The sequence below is a fragment of the Equus quagga genome, chromosome 12 (genome assembly GCF_021613505.1).
Source record: "Equus quagga isolate Etosha38 chromosome 12, UCLA_HA_Equagga_1.0, whole genome shotgun sequence".
In the NCBI taxonomy this organism is placed as follows: Eukaryota; Metazoa; Chordata; class Mammalia; order Perissodactyla; family Equidae; genus Equus; species Equus quagga.
Genome location: NC_060278.1, coordinates 3,687,648 through 3,710,265, shown reverse-complemented (window position 1 = coordinate 3,710,265; position 22,618 = coordinate 3,687,648). Strand labels below are relative to the sequence as shown.

The following is a 22,618-nucleotide window of genomic DNA, read 5'->3' as shown; positions in this document are numbered from 1 at the left end:
GGGGAATACATCAGTTTACTCCAAAAAATGAACACAAAGCAGCACTTAACACATTTCACCATCTTTCTCAACACACTCCACTCCCTGGGACCTCACTGGTTTCTCCAGACCTCTCTGCAAGTTCCCCTCGGCTGACCATGGCATGTTTTGTGCCCTATCTGGAGACAGAAAGGTCACTGTTTCGAGGAATTTTCAGTTCAAAGACAGAAATACAAATAGTTACAATACGATGTGATGGTTTCTACAATGTAGACAAGGACAAAGTGCAATGAGGACATCAAACTCTGCCTGGGCAAGTTCAGAGACTTCATGGAGATGGCCACATTGCCCCTAGAATTGCAGACAAATAGGAACTGGGCAGGCAAATGGAGAGGAATATTCCAGGCAAAAGGTTTGCACATGCAAAGCCACGGAGTCCTGAGAACAATTACAGTAACTTCTTTCCAACCTTATTTCTAAATGTATACATCTGGGTGACTCCTCTCCCTCCTCCTCCAACTGGAATTGTCTCGTTCTTTCTATCTTTACAGAAAAAAGACTAGAAAAAATATATTTATATGTTATCTGTAGTTAAATCTGGTCGGTGGGATGAGTGATTATTTTATCCTTCTAATTTTCTACAATAAGTATAAATTGTATTATGTTAAAATCTTAAAATATCATAAAGGCCAAAAAGAATCTTAAAGTACTTAGGAATTTCTGAGACTTAAATTCTAAGTTGGAAAATAACAGAAACCGAGACCAGCAGGCTAGGAGGAGTTAGGTTACAGAGCCTTAAATGCCATCCACACTGAAAGAGTTTAGATTCTATTCTATACATAGTAGGGAAATTGAAAAAATTGGGGCATAGTAGTAACATGACAACATACATATGGCAGAAAACTAATGAGGTAGAGGATGAGTGGCAAGATAGGAGCTACAAGAAGTAGAAAATTTACCGCCAAGGTTTAAGTAAGAGGCAACAAACGTCTGAAGTCAGTCAGTAGCAATGGAGAAGTGAACACACAACTGAGTGACCAGGAGGCAGCAACGCAGCGTCTGACGTTGCTGAGATAAGGAGACTGAGAGAGGGAAAGGAAGCATCGCTAAAGAAGACAGAAGGAAAAGGAAGCTGGGGGAAAATAATGACTTTTGGTTCAGAAATGTGGAATGTGAAATGCCTGTGTGAAATCTAAGGAAGATACCTACTGAGAAGTGAAGACATATGCATCTGGATCTCAGGAGGTAAGTCAGGGTTAGAGATAACATTATGTAGGTGGCAACTGAAATTATGAAAATGGATGAGACTATGAACAAAAGACAACTTAGAAGAGAGGAGAGCTGAGGGCAGATTTGAAGAGGTGAAGACAGAGGAGAGAAAGAGCACCGGATGGAGCCAGGCCTCCAGAGCTCAGGGAGTGTACTTCCCTGAAGAGAGGGGCAGCGTCTTTTCTCTAAGTCAGGCAGGGGTAAGAAGCTGAGAGTTCACGCCTGACAGCCCATGGTTTTTTTCTGAAACAGGAAGTAAGGACAAGTGCTGGGAAAAAAGGAGGTGGGACTGGGGGTTGAAGAAAATATGGAAGATGCAATAGGATTACAGAGCACTGCCAAGGGCCCCGCAGGTGAGGGATACCCTAGTTTATAAAGGCACATTCAAAACACTCACCTTACCTGAAACTCCCTATTAGCCATCTGTTAACCACAGACCAGGTCTTGATGTGTCTTACTCAGCTATAGCATCTCGAAGTGCTTGGTACAAAGTCAATACTCAAAAATTTTTGCTGAACGACGTTAATTTGTATGACATTTCTCTCCAACATTACTCAGAAGCCCAGGACAGAAGAGGTTCTCAGAACTAGTTAATATGCAGATCCTCTTTAAATAGAAAACAGTCACTGTAGATACCCTAGTGGTAACAATTTTCAATTCATTTTAAGTATATACAAGCCAACTTAAAGCTAGATTTAAAATGCCTCATGCTCCTGGCTCTAAAACAGTATGAACTGAAATTAATTTACATATACAAACAAATACGATCATAGGCACTGAAATAATTATTACTCAGTTATAAGGTGGTCAATCAGATAATCCAGTTGGTTGTTTATTATTACAATTATTAGCACAAAAACACAAAATTAAAAAAAAATTCTTGTAGAACTGCTCAAATCGCTGAGACTACCTCGCATGGTCCTTCGACTCAAACCTGAAATCGCTGCATTAATCCCTGTTCACAGAGCAAGTGCAGAAGGAAGAAGGCGGGGCAAAGAAGTGGTGGTGCTGACAAGAGTTAACAACAAAGGGGACAAAGTCCAGGCCTCAAGAGGACGTGGTGAGCGGAAAGGGGCTTGTGCAAACCAGGGAGGGAAAGAGCTGGGAGGTAAGACAGTCGGGTTGAAACTTCAGAGCCTGGAAGCCTTGGGTAAAAAGGTCTCAGTGAGGATGTAGCTATGGTAACTGTTTTAGCCAGGGTTCTTCCCCAAAGCAGAGCCCAAGACAACAACAGGTGTGCAGGCAGGTTATTCGGAAGGTGACCCAGGGAAAGAGAGAGGTACTGAAGACACTGAACCAAGAAAAAGGGAAAAAGCCAGTATCAGGGTACTCCTCTTACCACAGGGGGCGCCTGGAGGTGTGACCTTTCTGAGAAGGTTTGACAAGTGTACAGAAAGTCTGTTCACAGGAGGGTCAGCGGGGAGAAGCAGGTTTACCAATTCCAGTCCCGGCAGGTAAAAGTTTGCCCCAAGGGGCATTAACTCAGGCACACTTCCAGGAACTAGAGTGCGTCTGCCCAGAGGCTGCCACCAGCCTCCGCACCCCAGGGACAGAAAAGAGGGCCTGCTGGAGAAGCCCCGGGGTGAAAAGAGGAGGCACTTGGGGCAAGATGCCGTCAGCCAGAAGTGAGTCAGGCTGGAATCAAGGGGAGGCCAAGAGAACGTGAGCGGGACGGAAGAGGTCCAATCAGTGCTCTCAACGGCCACTGGGGCTGGAAAGAGTCGAGGAAACCGCTGGAGCAGAGCGTGAAAAATATCATCTGCGCGGATGCTCGAGGCCTCCGAATGAAGGCAAGAATTGGGGAGGTGATATAAGCCAGGTGACTCACATAAAGACACATATACATATTTTAAAACAAATGTAAAGAACCCTTATTTCAAAGATTTAGTATTTAAGACCCATGTAGCTCTTACTCATCTACCACAGATGTGTACAGTTGACTTGCCATATGGTCATCTTCTAGAAGTCATTTCTTCACGTCCTCTGTATCTAGCACAGTCACAGTATCTCAATATTTAATACAAAATAAAGAAACTAAAGATAAAGATAACTGGAGATATTCTGAGGTATCCAAAAAAACAGTAAGCCTAACAATGGGTCGTCCCACCACTGTACCATAACACGGACCACAGAGGTAGAGCCTGGACCATGGAGTTGGAGTCCTGCATTCCACCCTCTGATCAACCACTAACCAGGCAGGTGACCCTGGCAAGTTATGTAATCTGTGCCTCAATTTCCTTATCTTTAAAATGGAGACAGTAGTACTTACCTTATAGGGGTCATGTGAAGATTAAACAAGCTGGTAAATATAGAACACTTAAAAGGACATCTGGCACATTGAAGGCACTCCCTAAGTGCTGCTTGTTACCGTTATTAAGACACATTATAGCTGGAGCTCAATAACGACTTGACTGAATAAAGAGGTAACTATATTTGAAAGTTTCATTTTCCATAAGAAAATTTTGGACTGATCTGCCTGAGGGAGACACAAGATATGGAAGAAAGGATAAGGTGTAAGGGTTAGAAATAACATGCCTGCAAACACTAGGTTAATGTAGATTATGACAGCCATTCAGATACAGCAAAACCCTATTTTACTGTATAGTAAGGTTTAATCAGATACTATCATATTAATAACATAAGTATAATTAGGTACTTATTTTAGGTTCCGCAACTGGGTAGGATTATTCTATTTAATGTGCTTTCTATCAATGAGATTCCTAATAATTTGTATGTAAAATAATAAAAGCAGCAAAACCTCAGTGTTTTGTATTACCACATTAGACAAAATACAGATATTTCTGAAGGCTAATACCACAGACCACCTCAAAAAAAGATCAGGGTGTGGACAGCATATCTAATACAAACAGAAATAAGGAAGAATGACTTGAGGCTTCTGTCAGGGGGAAGCAAACCTAGGAAAGGCTAAAAGAAACTGCCCTGAAAAGACATCTTACTAGTGGAAACTTGAATCAAAATGCCGCGTACAGTCTAAGCTCATCCAGGGACTGCTGCCCAATGAGGACCACCAAAAAGAGGAGGACCCACTTCTTCAATTACAGGGCCAGACTAGGCACACACCAGGCACAGACAAGAATAATACAATACACTGCATTTTGATGATTTAAGATAACTTGTAACAAAGTTATCTTGCTTTTATCTCAATACCTTCAAATGACTATAATACTGATAACAGCTAGCTATCTCCTCCAAGCAACTCTAAGAGGTTGGGAATACTATCTTTGCTTTACAGATGAGGAAACCAAACCACAGAGAGGTTAAATAACTCACAGATGGAAATGAAACCAGGCCATCTGATCCAGAAGCTGTGATCTGATTCTGTCCTTCTTTAAACTGTAACCTTTGGAAGCGTACTTAGTCACTATTTTGAAAGAAAGAACATCTTCCAGTGTTAGAACTGACTCAGAGCATAGATATGGAAAGGACCTAGAATGTTCTGTGAGTTTATTTCTTAGGCCTTCAAAGCGAATGGAGGCCAAGAAAAGTTATTTCAATTGTCAGATTTCATGAGCATACCTACAGGTTTTGTGTGTCATTCCCACAAAAGCATTTCACCCTAATACCATTTTTTACTATGTTCAATTTTATCTAAGAGGTCATAATTCATTCCTTGAACAACAAATAACCTTAAACACCCCCCCCCCGCAAACAATCTCATTTTAGTGATTAAAATCCCAATATGTGCAATTGTTCCCACTGACAAAAAGTGTACATAATTATTTTAATCTCCACTATAATCTCATCTTTATTCATCAAGGTTAAGTGTGGTTTTATGTTCTGTTCAAACTTAAACATACACTCATTATTTTTTTTTTTTTGGAGGAAGACTAGCCCTGAGCTAACATCCGCCACCAACACTCCTCTTTTTGCTGAGGAAGATTGGTCCTGAGCTAACATCTGTGCCCATCTTCCTCTACTTTATATGTGGGATGCCTGCTACAGCATGGCTTGATAAGCAGTGCGTAGGTCCGCATCTGGGATCTGAACCAGTAAACCTCGGCCACAGAAGCAGAACACACAAACTTAACCACTATGCCACGAGGCCGGCTCCCATTTATTAATGTTTTTAACAATGTCACAACTCATTTGGCATTTCCTTTGACATTTATAGACAAAAATCTTTAGAAACTTTATATGTACTATATTTATAGAAATTAAACAATTACACTTTAGAGAAAATTTTAGAGAAAAATTACTTGAAAAAAAAGAGGTGAGTTACATTTACTTCAAGTTTTAAAATAAGCTGCCCAAAAGCCAAGTAGTACAAAAAGAAGCCATCCACAAGAGATTTCTTCCTATAAAATCTTTGCAGAAGGGCATATTTTTATTCAAGACAACTAATTCAATTAAAGTCAGCAGATATTTATTGCATATCTATCATGTGCCAGCCAACGAGTGACAAAGCTGGGATGTGAACCCACAGCCCAATTCAAAAGCCCAAGCTTTCAATAGAAGTAGGTTTCTAATAAGAAAGGCTAAGGGTTCTCACCTTCAGATACTACTTACAGGAGAAGAGAATCTGATTCCTTCCCTTTCTATGTCCTAACCTTGTAAAATCTTTTCAGCCTAATGGTGAAAAAGATTTGGATACCCACAACTGAGGAATAACATAATACTCCCCTAAAAATATAGTAAAGTTGGATTCACCTCAAGTCTGTCCCACCATCATTATTTTCTGTACCTGCTTTTGAAAGGGTAAAAATAAATAGGCCATTAACAAATCAGTATTTTAAAATTAATGTAGGGGCCAGCCCCGCGGTCGAGTGCTTGAGTTCGCGCACTCTGCTTCGGTGGCCCAGGGTTTCACCGGTTTGGATCCTCAGCGCGGACGTGGCACCGCTCATCAGGCCACGCTGAGGTGGCATCCCACATGCCACAACTAGAAGGAGCCACAACTAAAAATATACAACTATGTACTGGGGGGCTTTGGGGATAAAGGAAAAATAAAATCTTAAAAAATAATAAAATAAAATAAAATTAATGTAGTCCAGAAAAAGAACCAGAGCCAGACAGAAAGCCTCAGTGATGAACACGCAGTTCACCCCAGCTGAGAGCAACCAGAAGGGAGCGCATAAGGGAAGGAGCTCGGAGAAGCGCTCCTCCCCTCTACTCCATCAAGTCTGAGGGTGAGTTAGGCATGGATCAGCCAGGACAACAGCACCTTCCCCCTCACAAGAACAACAAGTAACACTCAACATTTTTTTTCTCTGGCAGGAAGAGGTGTGTGGTGGTGATCACGGAGGTGTTTATGGCCCAAATAATAAGCTAGAATGAATGATTAACAAAAACTTAGAACACAGATATGGAAAGATGAAGATAAGAAAAGATGAAGGGAAAAAGAAAAATGGAGGTAATGGGAAAAAGAAGAGGCTAAGTACTCCAAGGCAGAGACACAGCTAACGCCTCCTTTGAAGTCCTTTCCACCCACTGTGCGCGCACACAGAACAGTGGTCTCCACTGGAAAACCTCCTAAAATTCACTACTCCCACCCAGGAGAAAAAAAGGCTTTTCACGAGCACCCACTCTTCTTGCCCAGTTGCATATCAGCCTGGGGCTAACGGGCTCCAACAACAAAGGTCTGGCTGCTCCAAAGCTATAGGCTCACTAATCTGAAACCTGAGAACAGCTCACAACAGGGCTAGGTACTTTAAGAAAATGACAGAACAACAGACGGAAAACAACTTCATCATTAGTGACTACTCTATCCTCCTTCTCCAGGAAAATGAGAATACGGACGATCAATCGTGATGACCCACCACCCAGTCCACAAATGCGAGGGAAAGATAAAGAATGGATGCACCGCATGCTGTCACCAGAAAGCCTTGAAGATAAACAAGCTGGAAGTGGGAGGAGGCAAGGGTGTGGAACTGAACAACTAGGAAAACCTCTACAGGACAAAAAGTGAAAGGAGGGGAAGAATCTTCTCTGGAAATAGCAGAAAATCTAGAAAAAGTCATATGCTCTTCAAGGAATTTAGAAAAATATCAAATAGAGCTTATCTTAGAGCAATCACAAACAGTAAGACCACAAAACTACAGGAAAAGTGTGCAGAACAAAGGAAGGAAATTTAAGTTGAAATCCTCTGCAGAACTCACAAACACAAGGAACAGAATCAACAGGACAGGAAGAGCAGGCTTAAGAAAAACCACATAGGATTCAAAATAATAAGTCAAGCCAATCAGAAACATGATGACACAGCCAACAGTGATCCATTAAGTAGATAACTGGTGTATTACCCCCATCCCCCAAAAAAGGTTGGCCTTATGTGAGAATTAAGAAAAAAACGAATAATGCATTAAATTCAAAAAATTGGGGATGGAGCACAAAATAAACTCAAAGACTGCAGAAGAACGGACTTAAAATACAAGCAGAAGAATAAACACTTTAAACAAAGCTATTAAGCGATAACATTAAGGGCTGATCCACGATGAGCGCGAAACGTTGCCTGGACTTGATCCTTCCCAGCTCCTCCTTCCACTCAAAACATAAGACGTTACCTAATAATTAATAGTTTTGAAACCAGCCTAGTGAGCTGTGTCACAAATTTTGCCTTTCCCTGCGAGGGGAAAAGAAGAAATTAGCAACTGTTTTGGTTGAGAAATTTTACTTTGGGGCAAGTTTACAAAGATAACTGTGAATGGAGCTGGCAAAAAAAAGTAACTATCTTGTTTAATGGTATTGATAAGCTCTTGAAAGCAAGATTTGTTCCATGTAATTCCAATTAAGGAGAACTGTAAGCTATGTTCCTAAACTGTGCAAGTTTATCTACTTTTTAGGTAAATCACTCCAAAATTCTTACTTGATCAAAACTTTAACAAATTTCAACCATATCTTTTGTCTCATCTCCTCTCGGCCCTGTAGTGCAGTCAAACAAGCACAGTGCTTGGTATATTTTAAATATAAAATAAATGTTTTAAAACCTAACTAAACACGGGGAGAAATCAATTAATTTCTCATTTCACTAGCAGTAAGCTGGGAATAACATCTACCTCAGAATTGTTGCAAGGATAAAATATGACCATGAATATGAATGCTCTTAGCAACAAATATCCTTATAGTGATCCACAGATCAGTTCACTTGATCATGGCATTCTCTTCTCCCTCTCCAACGCATTCACTGGTCTTAGGCTTCTAAACATAAGAACCTGAGTGACTGCTTAATAAATGGTTCTCCATCCTTTTACATCCATGTTTCTTTAATAAGCACAAATCCATTCCCTATTGTGTTTTTTCTTGTGTTTTCCTAACATAACATAATACTAAATGTGCTTTTTCAACCTATAACCTCCTCCTCCAATAATCAAATATAAGCTACCATCACCCCTTTAGAGAAGGACTGAAATCACAATATGAAATAAATCATAAAATATAAGATATTGGGGAGGTAATAAATTACTATTCCTAATTTCATAAAGAGTATGAAAGTTATTTACATATTCATTCAATAAACATTTATACACTGAAATGTGACTTCCATAATTCAAATGGTACATTCCCCATAAGTTTTTCATGTAAATACTTTCTTCATCACTCCACTGAAACTACATTCCTTACGACAAAATAAAATACTAATTTATCTTTTAGTTTTCTGACTTTTTTGGGGGCCTTCATTGGCTCTTCATCTCTTCGCCAACCATAATAAAGAATTAACTACTCCTTTCATTGTGGTCCCATAACATATTCTTGATAGTGTCCAGCAAAGTAAATGACAACCTCTGTTATGGTCAAAATATGGTGCTCATCTCTCATCCACATCTTTGCTCATACCATTCCAAGCTCCTCTACAAGGCCTTCCAAAACCACTTAAGCCAATGCTGATTATTTCCTAAAAACCTATCAGAGAATATTATCTGGAATGGTAATTCCGTAAAAATAGTCTCTGGTATTTGTTGTTTCCCTAGATTGAAGGCAACTCGTCCCAACCAGGCAATACACTCAACAGCAAGGTCCACATCAACCTCTTGATCTACACCCACTCAGCACAGCACTTCTCAGGTCACGGGCACTCAACACACTGAAGGATGAAACGTCACGTACAACAGAACTACTTCCTGACAAGGAGATAAGAGTAATAGTTGTGTCTGGTTAGCACTGGCAGGTTTTCGTAAAGCAATAATTTCACACAGCACTGATCCTCTTTGGCCATGATATAAGAAAATGGTTGCTCATGAGAGAAAGAGAAGAGCTGCACTCGACAGTTTGGGTCAAGCAGCGGCTATCCTTCAGCTCAGACTGAGAGCATGAGGGACGCTTCTTTATGGCGCAGATGCAGAAACCAAAGCCCTGGAAGGTGAAATATTCCAACAGGGACCACAGAGAGATTCAGGGGCAGAGCTCACACTGAAACCCAGGTTTCCCACCTCCAAATCCAGAAGCCGTAACTACATCAAACCGCTTCTCTAATAATGCATCTAAAAAGACTGAAGTGTTTTTGTCTTTACCTCAAACATGCCAATCACAGGAAGAACCCGCAAATATCCAAGTCACTCACTAAACTGTCACAAAAGGAATCAGAAATTCAGAGCAGAAATTGGGGAAGGGAAATGCTTTTCTAGATTCTTTTTCGTCCACCCAGCCCCTGACTGTTAAGTGTTCCCAGATTCTCTCTCTGGCCCCTTTTCACTCCACACACTCTCCTTTGGGATTTCCGTCTGCAGCCTATAGCTTCAATTAGCACTTAGAGACAAAGGATTCCCAAATCTAAATCTCCCAACCAGCCTTCTTGTTTTGAGCTCCCAATCGTATCCAACTGCACTCGTAGACATCTCCACCTGTGTCCATGGTCACCTTAAAAACTCAGCATTATAAATGCATCCTCTCCTCTCCCTCCAGTCAACCAGCACCACCCCTTGCGGTCATATTACCCACCCTGGCAAATGGCACCACCTAACCAGAATCCTGGTCACTTTGAGTTTCTTTCATCTCTCTTACCTCAGACACCAAGTTTTAGCAACCTCTCCCTCCTAAATATACAGCAGTTCTTTTACCACCAACCCAAATCATCCCCGAAACCACTGATCATCAAATCTTTTTGATCACTCACCTTTATTACTAAAAAAAATTGGGGACATACATGGACCCAAAATACATGCATATTTATTTATAAATTAAAATATATGTACTTCTACAGCAATATAGTAAGACATAATAAATCATAATAAAAATTTTAAACTTTAGAGCCAGCCCTGGTGGCCTAGTGGTTAAGTTTGGAGTGGTCTGCTTTGGTGGCCCGGGTTCAGTTCCTGCGTGCAGACCTACACCACTAGTCTGTCAGTGGTCATGCTATGGTGGCAGCTCACATACAAAAAGAGGAAGACTGGCAAAAGATGTTAGCTCAGGGTGAATCTTCCTCAGCCAAAAAAAAAAAAAATTTAAACTTTAAAACAATGAGATTAAAAAATATGTATCATATTAAGTCATACTTTCTTTCTACACTCCAGTGAGTCATTTTATACAACCCTGGGGGCCAGGAACTTGCACTTTGGAGACTGTGTAATGAGGCTGGTCCTGTAAGTAAGAAACAGATGTACACGCAAGTGCTTGTGTGTGTCTACACACCTCCTACGGATATTTGAAGTAGTTTCTTTTTACTCACACACACAGCTCATGATGAGATGATATACACATGTTTTAGCATATTACTAAATAGTTAACCTTCTCATCTAAAGCCACAAACCGAAAATACAGTTTTAAGGTACCTGACTTCTAAAAACCCACATTATATTATCTTATAAATAAAACTTAACTCTGTGAGTCTTATAACTAGTCATCTTTTAAAAAAGAAGAGAAATTTACAAGTATAGTTTGGCTCCTTTTGCACACAGCTCCTAAAAAAGAGAGACTTTTTTTCAACTAAGACTGAACTATTCCAAGGCTGCTAATGTCAGTTCCATGGACGCAGCTCCTTTCACCTAGGTACATACTGTAACTTTTTTCAGTTTTCTACAGCTATAGACACTGCCACCATTTCAGGACCCTGAAGACTAATGTGCTCTTCCCTACCCTTATTCCTGTCAACCCATCCTCCCTACCCCAACACTCCCACTTCCGCAACATAAAAGGACAGCAAGCCTATAACATATAATCAAAGTCAGAACAGACCTGCTAACACGACAAGAGAGACTGACATATTGGCACAGGATAATCCTCTAGGATTCTACCCAAAACCTGACAGATCCTAACTCTCCATGCAGACTGCAGAAATCTAAAATTTAACAGGCCATAGGAAGCCTCTAGAAAATTTAGCTTGTCATACGTTTAGAAATTTAAATTCTCAGAACTCAAAAGTTCTGAAATTTTTACCAGTTACAAGATGTTTCATCTCATCACTCTAGAGGGTAGGTAAGAGCAAAACAGTGCACTTACAGGATATTAAAGAAAAATATTTTCTTCAGATAGAATATTATGCTATACTCCCCCTGTGCTGAGAGTCAGTTTATCTGGCAAGAAGCCAAACAATAAAGCTATTGAGTGGCAAGCATTTCACAAAAACTAGCACCACATTCAACTGTTGGATTAATTTCCACTATTTTATAAAGTGACCAGATGTCCCCAGAGTTCCTCCTGGGGTGAAGAATTTATCAACACCAATATAGAACTGCATATTCACTCAGTGATGGTAATTTGGGGCAGATTTTAATTATACTGATCAGAAAGCTAAGAAAGCCACCTGAACGTTAAAATTACTAAATCCAGTGATTTTCAATATCGTTGCTGCTATACTTTTCATGTGCACCATGGTGAGGGCATTAGAAAATAATCAATATATAACTTAACATTCTTTTTAAAAGAATCAACATTACAAAAACAAAAGTTTAGGTCCGTGAAGTCAAGAGAGATGACTTAATTTGGAGTTTATTCGCTTTCTATTTACAGAAGTAAAGTATTAACCATATCCCCTGTCTTTTTTTTAATAATTTATTTTTAATTGTAGCAAAATACACATAATGTAAAATTCACCATCTTAACTGTTTCTAAGTGTACAATTCATCGATATGAAGTACATTCACACTGCTGTGCAACCATCACCAGCATCCATCTCCAGACTCTCCATCTTGCAAAGCTGAGTCTGTACTCAGCAACAGCAACTCCCATACCCCTTTCCTCCAGCCCCTGGCAACCACCCTTGTCCTTTGTCTTTCTGACTCTGGCTGCTCAGGAGCCTCACATGAGTGGAGGGGTACAGTACTCACCTCCTGGGCCCAGCTCCTCTCACTCAGCATAGTGCACTCCCCTTACTTTTACACAGCAGAAAAGTGGGAGCAATGGAGTCGGGCTTCTTTTTAAAAAGCCCTTTCTTGAAATGTGGTGTCCTCTAACTCAAGTCGAGCTCACCATCGCAGACAAAAGCTTTGGACTTCATCCTCAAGCATCCCATCTTTTTAACTAGCATTCTAATAACATCTTCCATTTTATACTGAATTTTAGGAGAAGTAAAATGGGTTTTCCTCAAATGCCTGTAACCAAAATATCGATTTGTTTCAACTTTTTTCTATTTATCACTTCATCATCTTCAGTTCCTCACTTAATATTGATCATGGAACCAAAATTACTTAAAAATATGAACATTATAGTGGGACTCTTAAGTCAGTCCTATCCCCTCTGGGCCTTGATGTCCACAAATGTAGAATGAATAACTTCCAACTAAAATTCCTTAATCATTTCTAAAAGCAGTCTATTACACAATCTCTTGCAAAAGCTTATTTAGTTTAAGAAAGATATCTAATCAAAGTTCATTTTGCATTTGTTATTTTTGTACCATCAAAACAAGAAAAAATAACAACCCAGTAACTCCACCCACCTAAGTATCTATGTGGGATGCAACCCAAAGAAACTTTACTAATGATGTTATCAATTACATGCCACTTTTTTTATTTTTTTCGCTTTTTGGTGAGGAAGATTGGCCCTGAACTAACATCTGTTGCCAATCTTTCTCTCTTTTTTTTTTCTCCCCGAAGTCCCAGCACATAGTTGTATATCCTACTTGTAAATCATTCTAGTTCTTCTATGTGGGACACAGCACGGCTTGATGAGTGGTGCTAGGTGGGCCCCAAGGATGCAAACTGGCAAACCCAGGTGGCCAATGCAGAGCGGGAGAAGTTAACCGTTCACGCACGGGGCGGGTCCCAAATTTTTCTAAACCATTTTAATATACCAAGAAGGAATGAAAAGGAGTCAGTATTTATTGAGCATCTACTCTAAACTGTTTGATATTTTGCATTTGCTTTTCACAACTATACTGTAGCAAAGGAGGGTTACTTGTGTTCAAACACAGGCTCGACCCTAGCTCTCCACTTACCAGCTGGATGGCCACAGGCAGATTACTTATGCTCCCTTTGCCCCAGTTTCTTCACAAACAGCACCTACCTCATGGATGGGTTCCAGGATTAAATGACAAAACACTACATGTAAAGTGCCTAGAGCTACGCAGAGCCCTCACTGTCGCTCCTATAATAATTATTACTTTTACTATTAGTGTAGGTATTCTCGTTCCCATTTTACAGGATGGGGAAGTGGAAGCTTAAAGAGTGTACTGTACTAGTGATCGGACCAGCTAGTACTAGGTTTTGACTCAAAAGCACAAAATTAACAAAATAAAAATTGCTTAGGCATTACATACTGGTATTCTTAAAAAAACTTGCTATGAAGGGTGAAGAAATGGCCCGCGGTGAAGCCGCGTCAGGAACGGGTCGGGCACCAGCTGCGGGGACGCCGGGAGCCGGGCCTGCGTGCCCAGGGCGCCGGCGCGCCAGTGCGGCTCTTAGAAATATTAACTGAAACAAATAAAACACGGGATGCCAACCCTGCGCCTTCTTCTCGAAGCGGCTCTCCGACGCCCCCTCTTGTTCGGGCCCACCCCGCGGCCCCGGCGCCGAGAGCCAGCCCCTGCCTTCTGCAAGTTGGAAGCATGAACAGTTTTCCTTATGTGGAAGCTAATGACTAAGCTCAGCGCTGCTCAGGGCAAAGGCAGCCCGCGCTCGAGACGGAGACAAAGAGCACCGTCCAGGCCGGTCCCCAGGGCCGAGACGGCGCGTCCCGGGAGGCCTGCGTCCGCTCCCTCCCCGCTCGCCGGCGGGGGGCACCCCGGGCGCGGCGGGGGCCGAGCGCCTGTCCCGTCTCCGTCCCCGGCCCCACAGCCGGCCAGGGCGCTCCGAATGGCAGGTGTCTGAGCGGCCGGTCGCGGCGGGTCCTCCGCACGCCCCCGCCCCCAACGTGACAGCGCCCAGGCCGGCGAGCCTCCGCTCGGCGCGCGGGGCGGGCTCTGGGCGCTGCGGCCGCGCGTGCGGGGAGGGAGAGGGCGGCGGCACGGGGACGAGGTCCGGCAGAGAGGCCTGGCCGCGGGCGCGGGCCCGGACTTCCTCTCCTGCCCGAAGGCTGGAGGCCGCCTCCCCCACCCGGCCCAACGCCCGCCGAGGTCCCGGCCTGGCCGCGCCGGGCGGCCCGAGGTCCAGCCGCGCCCCGGAGCCCGGAGGCCGCCGCCCGCCCCGCCCGAGCCCCGAGCCCTAAGCCCTGAGCCCCGACCTTCTCCAGGCGGCGTCCGGGCCCCGCCGGTCGCTCGGGCCTGCTGCTCCGCGGCTCCCGCTCGGCCTCTCCCGGGGGCTGGCGCGGCGTCCCGGCTCTCGGGCGCGGCGGGCGGTGGCGGCTCCTCCTCCTGGGGGCGGGGGAGGAGACTCGGCGGCCGGGGCCACCTCCCCGCAGGAAACGACCCCCGGCACCGCCTCCTCGGCGCTGCCCAGCCCGCTCCTCCGGCCGCCGCCGCCGCCCTCTCCCCCCGGAAACGCATTCCTGGCCCGCCGCGTCAGCCGCGCCCCGGGCGAGGAGGCGGCGGCGGCGGAGGGAAGGCCCAGGCCCGGACAAAGGAGCGGGCCCGCGGCTCGGCCGGGGCCTTCGCGGTGCCTCAGTTTCCTTTTCTGCTAAGGGAGAGAGGTGTAAGGCCCTGGTGAGCTGTCATAGTATCCTCCCGTAAGAGAGGGCCGGACGGGCCATAGGGAACCTGGGGTGGACTCTCCTTGTCCGCCTGTCTGAGGTTCTGCTCCCCCAAAGCAGTACGTCTGTTTGTCTGACCAACCGCCCCGTGTGTCTGAGACTGTCCCGGAGCCCCTGCAGTCCCAGGCACATCGAGACAGTCACCCACCCGCAGGGCTTCATGGCGACCAAAAACGTTTTCCTTTTGGAAGGGAGCTGGCTAAAGCCAATACTGCTTTTCTGTAGTGATAGTTTGCTTGGCTTGTATCTAGGACGAAGGTGAAGACTTTGGAAGAAGGTGGATGCCAACAAAGATGGGGACGAGGAAAATTGGAGAGAAAAACTGATGAGATGGGGAACTGCTTTTGTTAGATTAATCTGGAGGTCAATTTATGGGAACAGGGATGAGAAGGAAAAGTTTCATGCTTAAGAATACAACTTCTGTTGGTCCTCACTTTTTTTAGTAGGTGGAGATGGGGGCTGGAGAAGGAACATTTAAAAAAGGAGAGAAACATTCATTATGAGAATGGCTAGCCACATTTTGATAAAAGAATCGAAACCTGTGCCAACCAACATCATACTGAAACCCAGTGATTCAGAATATGCTGCTGACAAGCTGCCATTCTGTTAGCAGAAAAAGTTCTGCATTGCCACCTGGCGAGCTGCAACTCTGTGGGGAATAGAGCTCAAATTATAAGATTTGTGAAACTGAGAAGTGTTTCACTTGGAGATTAGAAGCTGGGATGCCTATTGAGTGCCAGTCTTAAATAAGAGAAAATAAAATAATCCAATCTATGGAAAATTTGCACATTGCTCACCAGCAAAAGCAAATCTGTTGATTAGGTAATCTGAAAACCTCTAAAGAAATGAGCATGGTTTTTCCTTCTTAATGGTTAACAGGCTAAATGATATTTCTGTATTAGTAACCCGATTGTAAAGCTGCCACTAGCCCTTAACATTCTTGAATTTAAAGATACTGGTCATACTACTATTCAAAATTAATCAGAATTGGCCTGGTGTCACCCTAGGAGATTATAGTTCTAAAGGGAAAGCAGAATTGATCCAGGCTTGATTTGCGCCACATTTCCCAGAATTTTCTTCCGTGTATAAGATTTGAGGAGGCAATCTTTGCCACAAGAATGTTAGGAAGTTTGCATTTGCACAGACGTAAACTAAATTAGGTCAATGGCGTTTTAATCATCTTTTTAATCCCAGTGTCAAACACTGTTCCAGGACACATAATTGGGGCTCAGCTAGTATTTGATAAATGAATAAAGAGGTCGTTTTGCTCCACCTCGGGCAGGCCAGAGCATTTGGCTAAACTGAAGTGTAAGAGTTTACGTGTGGAAGTCATGAGCTCTGAGGAAAAGAGAAATTAAAGAAATATGTTCTTTAAGATAAGCAGTGATTGGTCAGCAGTATGACTCTACTTGCAATTTCATATTACATATTAATCGATGGACAGTTCGCTAATTATGAAATTTATGAACTCCCCAAACAAGGGTTGGTCAGTCTTACCATGCGAAACAGGAAATCCTAGTAAGTAGGAATAGTGCAAATCACATCGCTAAATCATATCATGATAGAACAGCTATTAATATTTCGAATTTAAGACAAATCATACTTTACCTACACTGTCTCCCAATTATTATAAATTGTCTTCTGACATCTCATCATAAGTCCTTATGTCAAATAATTAAAAGTGGGCCTTTCCTTTAGTTTTGGCACCGTAGTACTATGTGCTCTTCAAAATGGGTCTATTCACCTACTGTTTTCTAAAGTAGTTTCAGAGTTGCTCACCAACAAAGACTTGATTGGATGCCCAAGTTCATTTCAATCAGTGTTTAATCTTTATTTCTATTTATAATTAAAGGCTAGGCTTACATAAATGAAAGGAGCCATTAATATTAAGTCAGGTACAAAAGAGCCTAAAGGGTTCTCGAGAAACCTGATTATTTTTTCCGAACAGTGGGATCAGTTTGATTATTGCCCTTTAGACCTAGTAGGTTGTATTTAATCACGTGATTATGGAATACAGGATTGGGAATACGAATGAGTCAATGTTGGCTTCAGGAGTGGAGAGCTGTCTTTTTCTTGTAGTTGAGCACTCTCGGGAATATTACTTAGCCTTTCAAATATTACTCCATCCAGTAAGTCACAAACCATCCCGTGCTAACTCTTCAATCTTTGAGAGTGGAAACAACCCTAAACGGTATAAACTTTTATGGACAAATAGTTCAGTATGCATTGATTTATAAATCATTTACCAAGTGCAATAATCATCAGAGGGTAAGATCCCATGGGGTTTGAACAAAGGATGAATACCTGCATTGTGAGAATAGAAGTACACCCAAGGCCAAATTTTTTTTCGTGTTGGGCATTGACTGAAACATTCTGGCATAATCCATACCAGATCATTTTTAAATAAGCAAGGTGACTTTGTGTCCCAGTAAGCCCAAGATAGCCCCAGTTTGTCTATTGTCCAAGCATAATTATTAATAGCACCCCTCTTCATTCTCAAAAGTACGTACATCCTGATATGGGTGATAGATTGTGTGGTTGGTCACCCTATAAATTAGACTGTCCAGACAATGAGGAGTGAGAAGAGTAGTTTTCGAAATTCAAAGGGGGTGCACAGGACACACTGCAAATCAGATTCCAGGTTGATAGGTGAAGACTAATGCTAACGTTGATGATAAGGAAAAAAGTTGTGTGGGGAGAAGTGTGCTGAATTACACAGTTCCTGTGTGATGAAAATGCCCTACTAGGACATTTAATTAAGGAAAATCCTTGGAAGTAGCCTGGCTGATCAATTAGACTTAGGTTTTAAGTACCATTGTAAATGTGTGTGGTGGCTTCCAGAGCAAATTGGTTGACAGTAGCTAGGTGAGTCTTCAGCTACTTGGCTAAGAACTGTTTCTGCAGAGTGACCAAGATATTTTTTTCTCATCTGCCACCTCCAGCTACTTAGAGTGTAACTCCTTTAAAACATTAGAAAAAGAAAAAGATGAGTGAATGGGGATAGAAGGAATAGAAGTCTGATAATGCCCTATAATACCAATGTGGAAGTGCTTCTGAATCATAAATAACCTCATTCCTTTTTCTAAGAAACTAAACTCCCTCTATTAAAAAGTGAATCTGTGTGCATTGGTTAAAAAAAAAAGCAGCCCTGGGAATTACTGGCATTTTGAAAAACAAGAAAAGGTGAGACAGTCCTTCTAGTGCTCCTTTTTCTGTCTCCAAATATATAAATAATATGCAAATAATCACATAGTATAGAAAAACTGAAAGTTTATTTATTTTGCAACTTTTTGTTTTTGGCTTGAAGGTTTTGATTTAGAGAACATTCCTCAATACCCTGCTGTAATTGCTGGAGGAAGCATGAAAAATTCAGTTTGCTGCAAGGCAGCCACCAACCATGTATGTATGGTATGTGTCAGTGTGTTTGACTAGCCTGTCCTGAGGCCTTAGTTAGTGCTTTATTCCTTTGCTTATTTAAAAATAAGGTAGAAAATGTCAGAACAGTCTGGCCTGAATTGCAATGTGTCCCTTATAGCTTAGGCTAGCCATTAAGTCTTTTCCTTTTCTAAATAGTTAACAGTTGCTGGATCATGGCTTTGAATATGGGTCACGGATGAATAAGGCTGCCTCAACTGGTTCTGCTTCCTGTTTTCCATATATAGCATCCTCGTTTTTTCTCTTGCTCAGTCCATAGAGTATTGCCTCCACTGGGTGTGAGCATTCCCTGCCAGCATTTAGATGCTGAACATTTTTAAGAGCCCAGAGGGGAACAGTGTTTTTAGGCAGCTCTTTTCAAACACTGGGTTTCTTCAGCTGGGGAAGGGAATGTGCCTTCCCAAATAAGAATGAAGAATATGCCAAATATAAGCAGTTGAATAGCACTGGAGTTATTTTTAGGAACCAGGGTCACTCAGAACAGGAAATGATGGTGATACTAACAAGTTATGGCTAGTGACTATAAAACAACATTAATCTCTTTCCTCTTTTAACTACGTTTGAGTATCTTGAGAAAATTTGGCAATGTGAATTAGGAGCAGCTTGATTTTAGGCCAGATTCATTAGGGAGTCTGAAGGCTAAGTTAGTTAAAATATATATTTGTTTGGTAAGTAAAAGCACCATCTTTCCCCAAATTAATCCCCATAATATTAATTTGGGGATTAATAGAGTTCTTGCTGTGTACCAATGTATCAGAAATCATGAGTCCATGAACCCCCTGTAATTGTAGACAAAATTTAATTTGTATATATAGATCTGCATTTCTGCAGATATTTCTGATTTCAATGGTATATTAACCCCAAAACATTAAGAATCACTATTTGAAGCCCAGATATGATCAGTCCCTTTTATAGACCAAGAGCCTAAACAAATTTTTGTTCTTGTCCTGGAATTTTGAGTTATACATTAATTAATCTTATCTAAAACAATTTTTTAAACATCAGATAAACATGTAAATATTTTGTTATAGGAAGATTTTCACTGCAGTGTTGTTTAACCTGTAGGAGGTAGAATAGAAAAAGTACAATCATTTGTGATCAAACTTCATAACTAAAGAGTGTGCTGTTTGTGTTTGCTTTGCAAGGTAAAATAAATTTCAAAGGGAAATAGAACTTCTTATTTCAAATTTCCAACTTACATATTAGGGTTTCAATGCCTTCAAATTATATCTAAAAATCACTCCTGGAGCCGGCGCCGTGGCCAAGTGGTTAAGTTCTCATGCTCCACTTCAGTGGCCCAGGGTTTCGCTGGTTCGGATCCTGGGCGCAGACACGACACCGCTCATCAAGCCATGCTGAGGCGGCATCCCACGTGCCACAACTAGAGGGACCCACAACTAAAAATATACAGCTATGTACAGAGGGGCTTTGAGGAGAAAAAGGAGAAAATAAAATCTTAAAAATCACTCCTATTAAAAACTCTTGTAAATTTTTAATTACGTTGAGAACAATTCTACATAAATTTTAAGTATTATTTCCTATGAAGATTTTACGTATAGCATTTGGAAGAACAAGTCCAGTGGCTCTTCTACTTTAGGATTTCTGCATTGTTGTTGGCTGATGTCATAGGCTTTTTGCTCTATGATCACAAGAATTCTCTATTTAGAACTACTATGGCTGCCACATGCCTAAAATGTCAACTAAACGGTTCTTCTCTATAGTCAGAACACTGGTTTGAAACACTTCAATTAAAATCTCACCAATAGGGAAAAAATATTTGCAAAAAACATATCTGATAAAGGACTATGATCCAAAATATATAAAGAACTCTTAAAGCTTAAGAAAACAACCTGATTAAAAAATGGACCAAAGACCTTAACAGATACCTCCGCAAAGGAGATATACAGAGGGCAAATAAGCATAGGAAAAGGTGCTCCACATCATATGTCACTAGGGAACTGCAAATTAAAAAGACAATGAGGCACCGCTCTACACCTGTTAGAATGGCCAAAATCCAGAACACTGACAACACCAAATGCTGGTGAGGATATGGAGCAATGGGAACACTCATTCATTGCTGGTGGGAATGCAAAATGGTCTAGCCACTTTGGAAAACAGTTTGGCAATTTCTTACAAAACTAAATATAACTTTACCACATGACCTAGCAATCGCTCCTTGGTATCTACCCGAAAGAGTTGAAAACTTATGTACACACAGAAACCTGCACATAGATGTGTACAGTAGTTTTATTTATAATTGCCAAAACCTAGACGCAACCAAGAAGTCCTTCAGTAGGTGAATGGGTAAATAAACTGTGATACATCCAGAGGTGGAATGTTATTCAGTGCTGGAAAGAAATGAGCTATCAAGCCATGAAAAGACATAGAAGAAGCTTAAATGCATATTAGTAAGTGAAAGAAGCCAATCTGAAAAGGTGACATCCTATACAATTAGAACTATATGACATTCAGGAAAAGGCAAAATTGATTAATTTAATTCTAATACACCTATGGAATATAATAATCAGCAGCTTTAAAAAAGAATGAGTTACACCTGACTGCACTTATATGAAAAGATATTTAATATATATTAAGTGTGCATAATGAACAAGATGCAGAACACATTATGGTATAATACCTTACATGAAGTAGTATTAATATTATCCGTATTTTATAGGTAAGGAAACAGCAATGAGAGATTACATTGAAAAACTAGTAAGTTACAGAGCCCAGATGGAACCCAGGTGGTCTGGCTCTAGAGTCCAGATGTTTATTCTTTGCATTTTACTGTCTCTGATTCCTTGTGTAGTTTTACAGAGACATCATCTGCCCTATGCCACCTCTACTGTGACTAGGCAGGTAAGTCTGTCATTCTGATGTTCAAGAAGAAATCAATCTGTCTGTAGCTCTAAGCCCTGTTCTTCAATACAACTATTTTCAATAATAATAAGGTGACATTTTCATCTCCATCTACTTACTCCTTGTCTATCACTTAATTTATGTATATTTAAATATATAAAATATATAATTTAATGAATATATATATAATTTATACATATATTCGTATATATCTCTCTCAAAAAAGAAAGGATGACGTGAAATTATAATTGTTGTATATCAATGTAAACAAGCATACAAGTATGGCTAAGGTTGTTCAAACAAATCATTCTAAAGTTGGTCAGCTACATATTTTTTATTAGACACTTCATAAGATTCTATCTTTCTTCAGGGCAGTGACCATATCTTATGTGTTTATATGTCTAACACAATGCTTTAGATAAATGATTATATTGCTTCTCCTTACATTTAAAGTAAAATCACCACCCCTCTTCTTTGACTTCATCTTAAACCATCTTCCCTTTGCCCAGTATACTTTAGCCACATTGACCTTCTCTCTGTTCCATAACTTCATCAAGCATGTTCCTATCTTGGAGTTTTTGTCCTTGTCATTCCCTCTGCCTGTAATGCTCTTCGCATGTCTACTTCCTTCTTGTCAATCAGATCTCAGCTTAACTATCACCTCTGTAGAAGGCTTTCTCTACCGCCAATCTGCTATAGTACCTCGAGCCTCTCCATCACATTGCCATATTTTAATTCTCTGGATGGCACCAGTCACTTTCTGATATTTTTCTATTTATTTTATCTTTGATTATTTTCTGTCTTTTTCCACTAAAGTGTAAACTCCATGAGAGCAACTACTTTGTCTTCCTAACCCAGCTTCCAGAAGTGCCTGGCATATGCAGAGAGCAAAGAAAGTTATTGAATGAATGAGTAAGCATGTGTTCATGATTTGTTACAAAGCTGTAGTAATCAAGACAGTGTATTACTGGCATAAAGACAGGCGTGTAGACCAATGGAACATAATTAGAGAGCCTATAAATCTTCATATATATGGTCAAATGATTTTTGACCAGGTTGCCAACACTAT

General features: G+C 41.3%; 1 protein-coding gene across 2 annotated transcripts in view; it reads right to left on the bottom strand.

Annotated features, from left to right (window-relative positions):
* The window catches only part of ITGB1 (integrin subunit beta 1), a 45,527-nt gene extending 30,601 nt beyond the window's left edge, over nucleotides 1-14,926 (bottom strand). For both annotated transcript variants that reach the window (XM_046678453.1, XM_046678454.1), the window contains exon 1: nucleotides 14,791-14,926. The gene's annotated coding sequence lies outside the window, so the exon portion shown is untranslated. The remainder of the gene's footprint in view (nucleotides 1-14,790) is intronic.
* Between the last annotated feature and the right edge of the window lie 7,692 nt (nucleotides 14,927-22,618).